The sequence below is a fragment of the Neomonachus schauinslandi genome, chromosome 4 (assembly GCF_002201575.2).
Source record: "Neomonachus schauinslandi chromosome 4, ASM220157v2, whole genome shotgun sequence".
NCBI classification, from domain to species: domain Eukaryota; kingdom Metazoa; phylum Chordata; class Mammalia; order Carnivora; family Phocidae; genus Neomonachus; species Neomonachus schauinslandi.
Window position 1 is genome coordinate 91,683,254 of NC_058406.1, and position 17,594 is coordinate 91,700,847.

General features: G+C 41.0%; 1 pseudogene; it reads right to left on the reverse strand.

Moving 5' to 3' along the window:
* Positions 1-1,917: 1,917 nt before the first annotated feature.
* Positions 1,918-8,376, reverse strand: LOC110580603 (annotated as a pseudogene).
* Positions 8,377-17,594: the final 9,218 nt, after the last annotated feature.

Genomic DNA, 17,594 nt, shown 5'->3' on the forward strand with positions numbered 1-17,594 from the left:
ATCTCAAAAGGATTCGAGTGAAAATTTAAGAAGATAATGTGTCTAGCATGGTGCCTGGCATGAAGTCAGTATTACACACACACTTCCTTCCTCAGCCACTATGAGAAGTTTACTGCCTCTGCCTCTGAGAGAGAATACAAATCAAGCTCCTAATCATTCAGCACAGACCGCCAGCCCCACCTCCTGCACATCTGGTATATACAGCATGCGAATCCCTCTTTAATCAACAACTCAGAATAACGGCGTTTCCGGCCCTCATCAGAGAATTCAACCGGGAATTGATTGCAAAGCAGCTCTTGCCAAACGCTTGCGGGGGACAGCAGATATTTGAAAGAAACTGAGTAATGAATACATTATCTCCATGCATTCTTCTAAGCTTTTTCTCTGAATTAAGAAATCATTAGAACACTTATCTGGACTACATTATTGCAGTTTTTTATAAAACCCTTTAAATTAAAATATGCTTCTCCTTTTTTTTCACCCACTTTTTAGATAATTTATATTAAAAATATCTGCCTAGCATGGGACCTGGCCCACAGTAGGTCCTTCACAAGCATTTGAATATTCAAAGGATGAATCTGTTTGAACAAAAACTATAGTCCTCCCAACCCTTCACTATAGCCAAAAGTGGAAATAACATCCGTTAGGATTTCCTTTTTATTCCTTTTCTCTCTAGGGAACTGCTCTCCATCCTTCACATCTTGGCTGGAGGTCACCTCCTTTCTGGTGCCTGCCCCCTTCCCAGGCAGGGCTCTAAGTTCTTTCTGCCCTGCCCCGCCTCTATTAGAGCCCCTGCCTCAGGCTTTTGCAATTGTTTGCACTACTGTCTCCTTGCTGGACTGTGAGCCACTTCAGGACACAACTGTTCCTTTTTCATCTCTGTCACCACAGTGTAGGGCACAGGGCCTGGTCCACAGCAGGTTAATAAATGTTTGAATGTCAAAAGAATAAATAAAGCAGTTCAGTGTCCCTTATATACACACCAACTGAACATTTCTTCCTTGAATTCAGTAACAGGAAAATTTGATGTTTTCAATACATTTTTATTGAGTTTCTGCTTTATGCAAAACACTTTCCTGATGTAACAGAGATCTCTGTTGTCCCTACTACTAAGGATTCCTACTTCAGGTGAGGGAGACAGACACATCTACAGGCATATTCAAGGCAATCTAGATTCAGTATTCTAATAGCAGTACAGGGAAAATGCTCAGGGGAGCCTGGGGATGGAAGAGATTAATTCCAAAATGAAGATAAAGGAGGCTTGTTGCTTGAGGTTGACTTTGAATGGACAGAATTTCAAAAGACAGATATGGGGATGAGAAACATCTTTTACCTGTCTGTGACTCTGAGGTTTCTGAGAGCATGAACTGTATTTTCATCTTTGTATCCACAAATGCCTAGTATGGATCTGGCATATGGTAACTTTTACAATAGATGGTCGTTGGAACACAGAGTTTATGAGTCTAATGGTAAATGAAAGACTGGAAAGGATGGTTGAAACCAAACTGGGAAGGACTCAGTTCTTTTTGTTGTGAGTAGCCGAACGTTTTTGAGTTGGGGAGGGATGCAATCAGATCAGATTATCTGTGAAGGATGAATTAGAGGGGAAAGAAATTGGAGACCAGAAAAGCAGCTAGAAGATATTTAAGAGGTACAGGTGAGAATCAATGAGGATGTGAATTAAGCAGTGGAAGTGGAAGGGGCAAGGAAGGATGAGGATCTCCTGTTTTTTTTTTGTTTTTTTGTAAAATTTGTCTATTTTAATTTTTTTTTTTACAATAGAATAAATAGTTTTCTCAATGATTGCAGACACATAAAACTGCTTGGTAGTACTCAGAAACATCACAGTAATGGCGGTTTTCCTGACTGGTGTACTATTTTCAATAATCCTAAGGAGTTACTTGTATGAAACTGCTGTCAAAGCAATAAGACTGCATTTATGCATCTATCATTTTCAGGACTGTTGGTGACCTGGGCATATTTTCCCCCAGTAACCTTACCTCCTTGTGTCACAACATCCAACTCACTCGCATTCACCTCAATGGCCAGACATTTAGTAATAACACTCAAAGTTGTACATAGTGGGACTGAGAGATTCTTCTTGACACTAAGTATTGGCAGGCAAAAGGTGGCTTCCAGTTCAGGATGTGTTGTGGGCCTTTTTGAAAAGTAAGTCCATTGGCCTAATGAATCTTTCATATTTAGGTGGTTTTTGAGTTAAGCCATTTCCAGCGTAGGCTACTTAGTAACCATCCTCTTCCACGCTTTCTTCTTTTTCTTTCCTGTTCAAATAACTTTGAACACTTCTGTTTCTCCCTGGGCATGAACTCTTGGCAGAGGAACTTCCCATTTTCCCTCTATCTATTTTCATTTTTGTTAATCATATTGGAAAGCACTTTAGCATGGACCATCCCTCTCTCTCCAGCAGATATGCAGGTACTGTTCCTTGTGGAGTCTATTCATCATTCTTTTGTTTGGGGTTTCTCTCTTCATGCATCGTTTTTTTTTAAAGATTTTATTTATTTATTTGATAGAGAGAGAGTACAAGTAGGCAGAGCAGCAGGCAGAGGGAGAGGGAGAAGGAGGCTCTCCAGCTGAGCGGGGAGCCCAATGCGGGACTCAGGACTCGATCCCAGGACCCTGAGATCATGACCTGAGCTGAAGGCAGACACTTAATGATTGAACCACCCAGGTGCCCCTCTCTTCATGCACCTTGATAATCTTTTTCATTTGTCTTTTCTCAGCATGGTGCTGTTTATGGCAGAGCTTAACTTTTTGACCATCTTTTTTGCCTTCCTTGAACATTCATGAACCTCTCTGACCTTCTTTCTTTACCTTTTTCTCATGGTAATCCAAACAATATCCATAGCATTTATGGTGTAATTCAATATATTCATTTTGTGGCACGGTGATGGCCGCCAGGTATAGGATGGGATGTGAAGAAGCTCTCAATTTTCAGGTGTCAGAGACCCAGGAGCTGACTCTATGCAACCTGCAACAGGAAAGGGCAGGATCTTCTGGTTTCAAATTGACATTTCTGCTTACTTTCTGTAAAAATATCACTGAAGCACTAAGAAGGACTAGAATAAAATATGCATTCCATCACTGGTAAAACTAGGAAAACATACATAATCCCAAGCCACAACATATAAATAAGACGAAAACTATATGGGATGTTGGGAATTGATTTAGCAGAGCAGAGAAAGCTTAAAACAAACAAACTTAAGTGTCTGTGGATGGGTATATTAGTGAAAAGCAATCCTATTCACTCTGAAGAACCCAGAAGAGATGAAAAGCCCAGAGGTATCAGGTGCAAAGAAGGTAGACATGTGTTATAATTGAACAGGCTAATACACTGAACATCTGTTAAAGGATCAGTTCAAGCTCTAGGACCCAACCCTGCCCAGCCAGGTGACTACCCCTCTCTCACTTCGGTGGGAGAGAAGAGATTTATTCTTGAGAGCAATTGAACCCAGGACCTTTGAGTTCAGAGACAGCAGGCTTGGCAGAGGGCTTGGGGGAGGTGGCCAACTGAAAAGACAGGAAATACATGAAAGGCTGCATCCTGAATAGTGAGGCACTCAGTCCCCTTCACCTACCCCAGAATACCAGCTGCCACACTTACACCCTCAGGAGATGAGAATGGATTGTCTCTGGACAATCTCAATGGCCCTGGCAGCAGAGGGGGTAGAGAAACACACACACACACACACACACACACACACACACACACACATGTATATTTCCCCATGGAAAAAACATCCTGTCCATAGGTTGAACTCCAGTAGTCATCAAGCTTGCCCAATCACGGAAGACTTCCAATCAGTCTTCCAATCATTTTAGTCTTAAAACTGAACAGAAGGGGAAGGCTGGGTGCCTCAGTTGGTTAAGCATTTGCCTTCAGCTCAGGTCATAATCCCAGGGTTCTGGGATTGAGCCCCATCAGGCTCTCTGCTCAGTGGGGAGTCTCCTTCTTCCTCTCCCTCTGTGCTCTCTCTCTTTCTCTCAAGTAAATAAATATAATCTTTAAAAAAATGAACAGAAGGTAGGGGTTCCTGGGTGGCTCAGTCTGTTAAGCATCTGACACTTGATTTCAGCTCAGGTCATGATCTCAGGGTTGTAGAAGTGAGCCCCTCATCGGTCTCTGTGCCCAGAGGGAACTCTACTTGAGATTCTTCCTCTCCCTCAGCCCCTCCCCTTGCTCTCTCTCTCTCAAATAAATAAATAAATCTTCTAAAAAAATGAACAGAAGGAAAATGGTCTAGATTTTTGAGAAAGGCCTACAACATAAAAAACAGAGAGAAAAGAAAAAACTAGGAGAAGAAAATTAATTTTAAAGAAAGCAATAATTAGCATCCTCAGAGAAACAAGGATGCTATAAAAAAGGTACAATAAGAGAATAAAAAAAAAACTTTTGGAAATTAGCAATATAACTAAAATTAAAAATTCAAAAGAAGAGTTGGAAGATTAAGTTGGAGAAATCCCACTGAAGTAGAACACAGACAAAGATATTAATAATTATATGGAAAAGATAAGGAAATTGGAAGATTCTTCCTCTGATAGCAAACCAAGTGAGGTCATAGAAATATGGAACAGAGAAAAGGGATAAAACAAAGAAATAATTTGATGATATTTTGGAAAACCAAAGTACCAAGGTATCTAGATTAAAAGTCCAAAAAGTGTTCCTGCCAAAACAAACCTTTTAAAAGGCTGCACCAAGACACATCCTCATGAAATTTCAGTACACCAAGGATAAAGAATTAATAGAAAAATGTTCCAGACCAAAAACAACAACAACAAACAGGTTACATACAAAAGTTTACTAATTAACAGCTAGCTACCCTGGAAGCTAGAAGAGAAGGGAGAACTACATTCAGTGTTATGAAGAAAAATTATTTATTATATTCTAGGAAAATACAGTTATCAAACCATCATGATGTATGATGATAGAATAAAGATTTTTTATAATTACAAAAATCTCAACAAACCTAACTCTATTGTATCATGTCTAAAGAAACTGCTAGGCAATATGTTCTACCAAACAAGAAAAGAGGAAGCATGAGGTCCAAGAAAGGAAAGGAGTGAAGGGAATGCCCAGGTTAGTGGTAAAGGGAAGTCTCAGAATAAGAGGTATGTAGCTGACCTGGACAGTAAACAGTTCATAGAACAGGAAGACTTCAGACTCCAGGAGACAACTCTCTTGGGGGGATGCAGAGTAGGGATATAAATGATAGCAAACTGCATTTAAGAAGTTGTTGGAGGAAATGGGGAGATTAAGCCAGTCATCAATACATAAAATACTAAGAAAATGGAAAAAAAAAAAAAAGAAAGAAAGCAGCTATTAACCATGTGAGAAACGAAAGTTGAATAAGGAAATGGAAAAAAAGAGACAACTATTAACCATGTGAAAAAACAAAGTTGAACAAGGAAGCAGCCATTATAATAGCCAATATAATATAACTACTTGACACAGCAGTAAACAGCTTTTTATGTGTTTAAGGTAGATATTGAATACTGATTGAAATGAAATTGTGATATAACTGTACAGATAAAAAGATAAAAGAGGAGAAGTCATATAGAGGGGTTGGAGGAGTTTGAGAGAGCTAAATAATCATGCATTATCAGAGGACATCAATACATTATAACTGATATTGGAGAATCAAGAAAAAGCAGTACAGTCTTATTTAGATTCATAAAAGTAAATATTAGTAGAAATGGCTAAAAGAATTGACTGGTTACAACTAGACTAGGCTACCATATATGGTGGTTGTGCATTTCACAACACACAGAGTGTTTAAGTGGTATCCCCAAAGTTGACTTTTGCACAACCTGTGCAGCCTTATGCAGCAGTTCTGCCTCCTGGGGGCAGGACCAGCGTGGGGGGAGGCTGATGTGAGAAGGGGACTGCTCTACCCAGTTACAAACATGTTAACCCTATTTGCCTTTTAAAATTATGTGTTTAGGGGCGCCTGGGTGGCTCAGTCAGTTAAGCGGCTGCCTTCGGCTCAGGTCATGATCCCAGGGTCCTGGGATCGAGCCCCGTGTCAGGCTCCCTGCTCAGTGGAGAGTCTGCTTCTCCCTCTCTCTCTGCCTACTTGTGTTCTCTTTCTATCTCTCTGTCAAATAAATAAATAAAATCTTTAAAAAAAATAAAAAATAAAATTATGTGTTTGATTTTTAAAAATCTAAAGTAGAAAGGACAGAACTGTACACTAAACAGATTAAATTTTAATCTGCATAATTAAAACTTATACAAAAATTTAAATAAATTTAAAATTGTCTTCGAAATAAAAAATAAAACAAAATGAAATGAAATAAAAAAGAGGCGAGTACAGATTTGAGACATACATCTTTAAAAGCTCATTGGGATTTGGCAGCCTCTGAAGGATAGGCAGATGAAGAGGAGACAGTAAAGATTGTGGAGAATAATCAGTTAAATAGGGAGGAGAAAAAAGAAAGGAACTTAGTATCCTAGCCCTCAAAGAGTTACCAGAGGAGGTAATGGCCAACAGCGCCACATGCTGGTGAGGGGGAATTACAAGGTGTCTGGCATCAGAGGTCCTGGCCCTGAGTCTAACCCAGCTCTGCCAACCTCCAAGTGGTTGTATCCTCACCAAAAAAAAAAAAAAGGTGATGATGATAATAACCTCATAGTACCCTTCTGCTGCTGCTTTCATGAAATACAGAATGACAAGCTTGCTGGAGTAAGAAATCCTTTCCAGCACCCAGTTTTACTTCTTGGTGCTACCCTCTTCAAACTAATCGAAGTATTATCTGGGGGAAAGAGCTATGCTATTGAAAATTAATTTTATTTTCAAAGTTATGTGAATTATTTCCAAGGCCCCTGAGAAGATATATATTTTTTTTATTATCTGGGGGAAAGAGCTATGCTATTGAAAATTAATTTTATTTTCAAAGTTATATGAATTATTTCCAAGACCCCTGAGAAGATATTTTTTTTTTTTAAGTTTGACAGGTCAGGCTCCACTTCCTTGAAGTTGGGATTTCAGAGGCTCCTGGAGAATGGCATGGAAACTCTCTGACCCTGAGGACTAGGTATAGGGGACCAGGTAGGCAAACCAATTTCCTTCCCACTGCAGGACTCCAGCTGCAAGATTAGCTTCCCCTCCCCTGGAACTAGACACAGAACAGGGGCATGCATGTGGTACTGTCTCAACTCAGTCTGGGCCTGGCTTTCAGAGAAGACAGATTGGATCTTGAGCCTGGAGGCATTGAGCCTAGAGCCTGAAACCAGGAAGGAGCAAGAAATATCTGGGAGGAGGAAGAAGCTGGAGTGGAGGGCTGTTCCCAAATCACCAAAATCCCTATCTTCTTCTAGCTTCATAAAGGAGGCCCCCTTACCATGACCAGACCCTGTAAAACCGCACGGGGCTGTTGAGGAAGCCCCAACCCGACTCTCTTCTGGCATCTGTCAGCCCCAAGGGAATGCCTTCTGCTTAACCTGCTGTTGGGCTTCATGGAATTCAAAAGCAGCATAAAAAAAAGACAGTTTTATAGAGCATACCCTATGCCAGGTACTGTTTTCAGCACTTTACTTACTTTTAACTTTTGTACAGAGGAGGGCAATGAGGCACAAAGAGGTTAAACAACTAGTCTGATACTACAGACAGGCCAAATATTAGAGGCAGGCCCCCATGAACACTAGACTCTCTAGCATAGCCTCACGATCCTCAGCAACCAGTTGAGAAGCGGAGGTTCATCCCCTCCTCAAAAACCTGCGATGATTCCCACTGACTTTTGGATAGAGTATCCAGGGTTCTTGGTTTTCAAGGTTCTTTCTTCATAATGCCTTCCTACCTTTCTAATGTCATCTACACTATCTAGCCACAAACCGATGTGCCTGCTACGCTGAGCTTCTCACTCTTCTGAACTGCCCTGAATTCTCACACCTTTGGGCTTTGGCCATTCCTTCATCCTAAAGTGCAGAGTAGTAGAGTGAGGGCAAATAGATGGGATTTGGAATTAAACTGATCTGTATGTGTTTAGTCTCTTTCCAGTTGTGGCAAAGATTGCTAGTTATCTTCTGGATATCCATTCTCCTTGTATCTAGAAATAACAGAACCTGATTTTTGATGGACACATTATTATATATTTTTTATTATGTTCAGTTAGCCAATATATAGTACATCATTAGTTCTTGATGGAGTGTTCAACGATTCATTACTTGCGTCTAACACCCGACACATTATTATCTAAGACTGTTTGATCATGTGACTTTTAGCCAATGATAGCTAGGTGAAAATGTTGTCTGGAGTTTCTGGAGGTTTTGTATATTGGAATAGTTGTGGTTTCTTCCTCCTTCCTCCATCCTGCTCCTTAGAGCACAGGTGTGATACCTGGAGCTCCAGCAGCCATCTTGCACCACAGAGATGAGGTCCACATACGAGGGATGCTGGGGCAGAGAGCCTAAAAAATCCTGGGTCTATTGGTCACGGTCAGCCCTGAATTACCTGCCTTTGGACTTCTATCTCATTTAAGCTTCTATTTTTCAGATGTTTGTTATTGGTAGTTAATCCTACCCTTAAGTGATATACTAGGTACCAACACTTACCTTTCTGGGTCTAAGCCTCAGCAGTGAAATGGAGAGAATTATACTTATACCACTTGATAATGGTGGAAAATAAATGACCTAACATGAAAAAAATGCTATATTTGCTGGCAGGCTGGGAGAGATATTTTTGGGAAGGGGAGCATTTCAGGATTGAGCAAGTCATGCCACAGCTGTTCCTACATACTTCCCTGAGCCAAGCGCCCTGAGTTTTACTTCACCCAGTCACTGGGTGGCTTAATGCTTTAGTAAGGAGTCAGTGGACCAGGTGACCTTTGGGGGCCATCCAAAATTTAAATAAAGCAAAAGTCTCTCTACATTTACTCTTGTCCATGTCTATGGACAATTCTGGTGGAATATGGCTCCCTTTCTTTAGATACCATGTGAAGACCATGACAATTCTCTCTAGGAACTTCCCAGCCATCATAGATCTGCATATGTAGCCTTTCTGTCTCTCTTTCTTCTCCCTTGCTTCTCTCTCTCTTTGTCTTCTCTTTGTTCCTGTCTCTGCCTCTCTCTCTGTGGGACTAAGAGAAGGATATAAGAGATAGCAAAGGAATGAAGCAGCGTGAGGATCTTAGGGATGGTGGGCTCAAGAATTTCTAAACAGGCTGAACCTGAACTGGTTAAACAGACCTCTTTGGGGTTTAACCACAGTAGATCTCTTGCTCTTTTTTTAAGGGGGGTGGGGAAAGGGCAGAGAGAGAACCCCAGGCAGGCTCCACCACCAGCATGGAGCCTGATGTGGGGCTCGATCCCATAACCCTAAGACCATGACCTGAGCTGAAATCAAGAATCAGATAACCAGGCGCCCCCCACTTGCTCTTTTTAAAGGTTCCAAGCACTTTCAAAATTCAATGTCTCATGTCAATTTCTTCCTTTGACTGAAGTGCCCCCTATTCCTGGTTTGCTTGACAAACTTCTGCTCTTTCCTTAAAGATTCAGCTTAAATGTCACCTTCTCTGAGAAGCATTTTCTGGCCCAGTTAGACAATAAACCATATGGAGGCAAGATTGGCATCTTGTCATGAAAGCAAGTAACCTTCCTAGATATGTGTCTGAAGAGAAAGTTGCTCTAAGTTAGCTAGAAGATGAGCCAAGGGAACATCTGTGGAGATGGTCACAACACCCCCATGCTAACAGGAAGCAATCTGGAGTCCAAATGAGCCACCAACTGAATGATCAAGGACTCAGTGCCATTGAGCATGGCCAATGATAATTTAACAAAGAGGAAAAAAAAATAAAGCAGGTGTAACTCCAGCCCTAGCCTTAACCATTCTCAATAGGACATTCAGAGAACATTTAACTTTGCTCAGTGAACTCTTCTTGAAGCATCCTTCAAGATAAACCGATTACAGTGGTCCCACCTTATCCATGGGGCATAGATTCCAAGACCCTCAGAAGGTGCCTGAAACTGTAGGTGGTACTGAACCTTACATACACTATGCTTTGTCTTATACATACATATGATAATGTATAATTTATGAATTAGGCACAGTAAGAGATTAACAACCATAATTAATAATAAAATAGAACAATTCTCACAATATACTGTAATAGAAGTTACATGAATGTGGTCTCTCTCTCTCAAAATATCTTATTGTCCCGTACTCATCCTTTTTCTCATGATAATGTGAGATGATAAAATGCCTGCATGATGAGATGAAGTGAGCGGAATGACGTAGGTGCTGTGACGTAGAGTTAGGGTACCACTGACCTGACCACAGGTCAGGAGGATCATCTGCTTCCTGACTGCAGTTGCCTTCAAGTAACTGAAACTGTGGAAAGCAAAACCACAGATAAGGGGGATCTCCTGCAAAACCTATGTGCCTCGGGAGCTGAAGAACTAGCTTGCTGCGTGTGGTTGTTAAGCAGTTGCAGTTAAATGCTAGAGGATTGCTGCCAAAACTAGTGACTTTTGCTGTAACACAGGTGACCTTCTTTTAGTCTGTAATTAGACATTAGAGATAATCATCTAGAAAGGGTACGCCTAATTCATGATATTAATGCCATTTAAAATGTTTTAATTGTGGTAAAATCTGTGTAACATAAAATGTGCCTCCTTCACCATTTCTAAGTGTTCACTGCAGTAGTATTAAGTACATTCATGCTGTTGTGCAAACATCACCGCTATCCATTTCCAGAACTCTTTTTATCTTGCGAAACTGAAATCTGTACCCATTAAGTAATAACTTCCCAGCCCCTGGCAACTGCTATTCTACTTTTTGTCTCGGAATTTGATCACGTGGTACCTCAGGCAAGTGGTGTCAAGCACAGTGTTTGTCCTTTTGAGACTGGCTTATTGTACGTCGCATAACGTCCTCAAGGTTCATCAATATTGTAGCATGTATCAGAATTCCCTTCCTTAAGGCTGAATAAGTTTCCCTCATCTGTATAGACCACATTTTGTTTATCCGTTCATCCTTTGATGGACATGTGGGTTGCTTCCATGTTTTAACTTATTGTGAATAATGCTGTTAAGAACATGGTGTACCAGTAACTCTTTGAAAAACTGCTTTCAATTTTTCTGGATATACACCCAGAAGTGGAATCTCTAGATCGTATGGTAATTCTAACTTTAGTTTCTTGAGGAACCATCATACTGTTTTCTATAATGTCTGCACCATTTTACATTCCCACCAACATGGCACAGTGCTCCAATTTCTTCAAATCCTCCCCAGCACTGGTTATTCTCCCTCCCTCCCTCTCCCCTTCCCTTCCTTACCTTTCTTTCATTTTAATAGCAGTCATCCTAATGAGTATAAGGTGATATCATTTTGATTTGAATTTCCCAGGAACTAGTGATGTTGAGTATCTTTTTGCCGTTTTAACATAAGAAAGCATTATCTATACATTCTCTTTTTTGTAATAGGGATGTGTGAGTAATCACACCAGTGTTATCAAATCACTGGTATGCAATTTTTTTTAAAAGTCCAAACACATCCCTGTTTATCTCATTCCACTTGGATGATGCTATCAGATCCATAAAATCACATCGAATTCCTCCAACTTTTAGAGCAGCGAAAGGCTTGTTTTGCACAAGCATCAATAACCAGGGGTCAATATCAAGATCATGTAACTTTTCTCATAACCAATTCCTGTTCATGGAGGCCCACTTAGATGCTCTTCTATGGCTTTGAGCTTTTTTAGGCAATGAGAAGTCTAAGATAAATTCATTTGAAAAATTCCTGGGTGGCCTTTTCTGATTTCTGCTTTACATGTTTTTTCCCTGTCAAGCAAGGCACTAGGAGGGTAAGTCCTATATTTGCTAGAACAGAGTGTGAATAAAATCATTTTAAGGTAACGGCAATCCATTCAGAGCAGATGAGAGGAGAAACCTCTCCTCTGAGGCATCCAAGGTTTAAAAGATTCTTTGGTAGTAGCTCAAATGGAGCTGGGAAAAACCTGGTGCGTTTATGCCAGTGCCCTGACCTCCCCAGCATAATCATAAGCACAGATGGGCTCCAGGGAAGCTATGCAAAGGTAAGTGAGGGATAACATGTATACTTTTTACTCAGACCACAGCAAAAAAGCGCTAATCACAACATAGAATATACACTAGAGATAGAAATATAAATCCCCCTGAGATGTATTCTGTGAACTACCATTTATTACCACCATTTCTCAAGGAAAGTCAGTTTGGCAAGGATTTTTTTTTTAATTTAGATTAATAAATCTATCTCTGAAAGAACTCTCTATAGGAATCCATTCATTCTCTAAAATCTTGAAACAAGGTCTCACTGGAGGCCCTGCCAATCCCGGTGTTTAGGTCTCTAGAGATGTTATTTGAGCCTGGAGAAAAAAAATACATATTATCAGCAAGAGAAGACTGAAGAGACAGGGCAGTGTGGACAGGAAGACAGAGTGTCTTCATCCTCTCAGGGAAATGAATCAAGGCCAGATGAAAGGAATTCCATTCACGATGTTGCAGAGCAAAGCTTGACTGAGAAAAGGATGGCCCATCCATTAAAACTGCTATCAAAATCACCCCCCACACACTTTTTCTTGAAAGTCACAAAAATAAATGGCCCACACCCGTAGAAAAAGGGTGTTCTAAATGAGAAGTGCCTAAAGGCATGTTAGTTTGTGGGGAACAAAGGGTTGACCTTTTATTTATTTTTTAAGATTTATTTATTTATTTTAGAGGGGGGGTGGGGGGATTGAAGAGGAGCAGAGGCAGAGGGAGAGAGAGAGAATCTTGATCAGACTTCCTGCTGAGCATAGAACCTGACATGGGGCTCGATCCCGCAACTCTGAGATCATGACCTGAGCCAAAATCAACTGACTGAGGCATCCAGGTGCCCCCAAAGGGTTGACCTTTTAAAGTATGCTTTACAGCAATGTCCACAATAGCCAAACTATGGAAAGAGCCTAGATGTCCATCAACAGATGAATGGATAAAGATGATGTGGTATATATATATACAATGGAATATTATGCAGCCATCAAAAAGTGAAATCTTGCCATTTGCAATGACATGGATGGAACTAGAGGGTATTATGCTAAGCAAAATAAGTCAATCAGAGAAAGACAAGTATTGTATGATCTCACTCATATGAGGAATTTGAAAAAGAAGACAGAGGATCATAGGGGAAGGGAGGGAAAAATGAAACAAGATGAAACCAGAGGGGGAGACAAACCATAAGAGACTCTTAATCTCAGGAAACAACCTGAGGGTTGCTGGAGTGGAGGGGAGTGGGAGGGATGGGGTGGCTGGGTGATAGACATTGGAGAGGGTATGTGCTGTGCTATGGTGAGTGCTGTGAATTGTGTAAGAATGATGAATCACAGACCTGTACCCCTGAAACAAATAATACATTACATGTTAATAAAAAAAAAAAAACATGATTTAGACCATATTCTGGATCCACAGAGGGGTCCATACACTAAAATTAGCATATAGCATCTGCCCTCTTAACTATATAAAGTATATAAAAATATAACCTCTGCCCTCTTAAGTATTGGGTGGTTGCGATTGCTTTACTCAACTTGGGCATTTAAAATCCTCCAGAAAAGGACTTAAAACCCTCAGAAAACCTATTATACCAGAGTGCTTCCCATAGGACCTCAATTGGCCATGTTGCAGATAAGGACTTTAGTTAATAAGGAGCAAGACAGACACAGACAGGCAGACAGACAGACAGACACACACACACACACACACACACACACACCACCACCACCACCACTACCCCTAGCTTTCTCATAGAGTAGCATAGCACAGGGGATGGGGGATCTACAGGGTTAATACTCAGGAGTCAGAGCCGGGGTTGGCATCCTGATCGCACTGCCTCCTAGCTGTGTCTTTGGGAATGTTATTGAAACTCTCTAAACCTCAATTCTGTCACCTGTAAAATGGTAATAGAAATGTCCTATGTCAGCTAGTGTGCTTATGAGGCTTAAATGTGATTATTCATATAAAGCGCTTAGAACCAGGGCTGGTGGTACATGCTAAATGTTTAATAACTGTTATCTGTTATTATCATTATGAATTTTATTATTATATGATTTACGCCTTCCTTCCAGTAAGCAATCATGGCCTACCTCTGCCTGGCCCCATTCCTTTGGTCTAAGGTAGAGTATGTCCAACCAGTTCCTGGAAACGGGGTATCTTCAGGGTGTCCAGATGAGGTCACCTGCCCTGTCCTGCTTCCCTCACCTCTTAACAAATACTATTCCTGACTGTCCTCCCCCATAAACCTCCTGACTGCAAATCTCTGCCTTAGAGTCTATTTCCCAGGGAAACTGACCCATGACAGACCTCAACCACACTTGCCTCCCCCGTGTCCTTCTCAACACCCCTTAGGCTGCATCCTAGAAGAGAGCATGTACAGCTATCAAAAATAGGATCAAGTTGTGACAGATACAGCACAGATCTATGAAGTCAGCCATATGAATCCCTAGGTAAAACAGATTAAATGATAGAAATAAGGATTACATGGAGATGGTTTTAAACTAAACTAAACTAAAGCAAAAAGCTTACAGATTAAAGAAACACGTGTTAGACTGGATGAGATAGACAAGGTTCAAAATAAAAGATAAAAGACTAGAGGCTGAGATTCTTCAAAAGTAAAAAGAAATGAGAGATTAAGATTTCAAATGAGAAGCTAAAAATTCAGGATATGAAAAGCTCAAAACACACACAGATTAGACTTGCTGATTAGGAATAATATTCAAGAGCTAAAAGGTAAAAGAAAGAGAAAGAGAATTTAGGATGGTTTAAAAATAAAAGCAGCTCCTCAAAAGGTTAAACATAGTAGTACCATATGATCCAGCAATTCCACTCCTAAGCATAGACCCAAAAGAACTGAAAGCAGGGTCGCAAACAGATACTTGTACACCCACGTTTGCAAGAGCAGTATTCACAATAGCCCCCCAGTGGAAACAACACAACTGTGGATAAACAAAATGTGGTATGTGTGTACAATGGAATACTATTCAGCCTTCAAAAGAAAGGAAATTTGGACATGTGCTTCAACATGGATGGACCTTGAAGACATTATGATGAGTGAAATAAGCCAGTCACCAAAGGACGTACTGTATGACTCCAGTTACAGGAGGTACCCAGGGTAGTTAAATTCACAGAGACAGAAAGCCGAATGGTCGTTACAGGGGCTGGAGGGAGAAGGCATGGGGAGCTGTCTAGTGATAGGGTTTCGGTTTGGAATGGTAAAGAAAGTTTTCAAGATGGAAAGTGATGATGGTTGCACAATAATGTGAATATTGTACTTAATACCACTGAATTATATACTTAAAAATTATTAAAACGGGAAGTCTTGTGTATATTTTTCCACAATAAAAAATGTCTCCCCCCAAATTAAAGCAAAAATTTATAAATCAGAGAAACATATAGTTAGCCAAAAGGAAGAGAGAGAGAGCGATCCCAGCCAAGGGGGCAAGCGCTGGCTCAGAGCGGAGCTTGGTGAGAGCAGCAGGTGCAGCGCCCTTCACGGAGGAGCAATGCCCTTGCTCTCAACCCACGTCACAGTCATGTTCCAGACATGAGTCTGGGTCTTCCAGCAACACGGAACATGCAACCCCCTGGAAACTTCGCGGGCAGTCACCATAATCCACGTTGAGAAGAGGAAGTGTGCCTGAGAGCAGGGAGAAACTCTTCAGAACAGAAATGGGGAAGGGAACATCAAAGCCAAGATGGATCCTTGGGACTCACCCACTTATTTTGACCAGCACTTTCGGGGGCAGGGGCTATTTTAAGCTGTGTCTGAAGGAAGTCTTTCCTATGGGTTGGAAGGGAAGTCTTGGCAGCTATCCCTGGGGTTTCCTGACAATTGTCCCCTCTTTCCTGACATTCTTCCAAGCCCATAGTTCCAGCACGGAGACTCTGTCTCACCGGGCAACTTAGGCTATGAAAATACTCCCAAGGAGGAAGCTGCTTTTCCAGGTATGGAGGAAGTGGAAAGGCAAACGTGACCCAGATTGTACCTGCTTCTGCTCCCGTGTGAACAGCTGCCAAGACTTCCCACCCAGCTGCGGCCAATGCCAGTGTTTCTCCTCATCCCTCAGAACTCCAGATTTTCCAGGAAGGCATCCTAAAGTAATTCCATTTATGATGTTCCCTGAAGATTCAGTCATGTATTTGCTCATTTGGCTATTCTTTCATTCTACAAATATCTATTCCAGAAGTATAAAAATTGAGTGCCTCACATGTGACACTATGCTAGGGTTATGGTAGGAATTTTCGTGGGATTGATTTTTTAGCACAAATACTGCCATTTTAGAGGAGAGGTTATAAGCCTAGAATTGCGCTATCCAATATGATAGCCACTAGACACATGTGGCTATTTCAGTTTAAATTAAGACTAAAAAGTCAGCTTCTGAGTTGTATGAGTCACATTTCAATTTGTCAATAGACTCATGACTATTGACTACCATATTGGACAGTGCAGATCTAGAACATTTCCAAGGATTCTGTTGGACCATGATGGTCTAGGGAGTTGGGTGAATTGCCACGGCTCACATAGCCATTCAACAGTTCAAATCCAACTCTGTGAACAAACATAATTTTCCACCTACATTTTTGCCAAAATAAAAATGAGACAGAGAATTATTCTAGTTCTAAACACCAACATATTTGGAAGAAAACAGAACAAAAATAGAGAGTATATAAGTATATATTTTTAAAGGTATCCAGGTAGCTAACTTCAGTTAGAGTAACATAACCAGGTGTCTGACTAAACGTTTTCATTCATACAAGTCCTTAAAACCATTGAAAGCATGGCTTCAGTGATTACCAGAGGCTGTTGAGGGCCATGCCCTTGTTTTGATTATGGAAGCACTGTTCTGACCAGGATAGAAACAGACTATGCAGACCCCTTCCTGATGGAGCCAGGCAGATCCATAGGCCACTGGGTCATTGAGGAGAACTTCCGTGGAGGGCAGGAACAGAAGTTTGAGGCCTGCCTCCAGCATCTGGACAAGTTTCTTAATTTCTTTGAGAATCAGAATCCTTATCTCTGAAATGAATGTAATACTACCAACATGGCAAGGCCATTTTGAAGATCGAATGGGATGATTTATGTGAAAGTGCCTCAAACACTTTAAAGTATTAAGCAGATATCCTTGTTAAAATGCCATTCCTGTCACCTTGGGCCTGGACACATCCACCTCCCTTCTTGCTGCATAATTAAACCCTACCACACCATTTCTCAGACTTTGTGGGTGATGTTTCCATCTGTGCAGAGTTTGATGCATGGCCCTGACAACAGAAGTAGAAACTCCCCATCTTTTATTATTATTAGTGCTGTTATTTCTGAGTATCGAAAGCAACAGTGTTGGCAAACAAAATAACCAATCAACTGAAATTACTTCCAAAGGCCAGATGACTTTAGCTTAGCACTGTCTCTGACTAACCATCTGAGCCAGCTGGGGAAAGATTGGATTATCCTTTTCCTTATTATGGCTACTGATTTGTTCCTAGAGTTGGGGGCCAAGCTGAGATGTGGTCATGCTAACTGGCCAGTTTTCCTGAAGGAAGAATCTTTGAGTAGAGATGCGGCCATGCCATC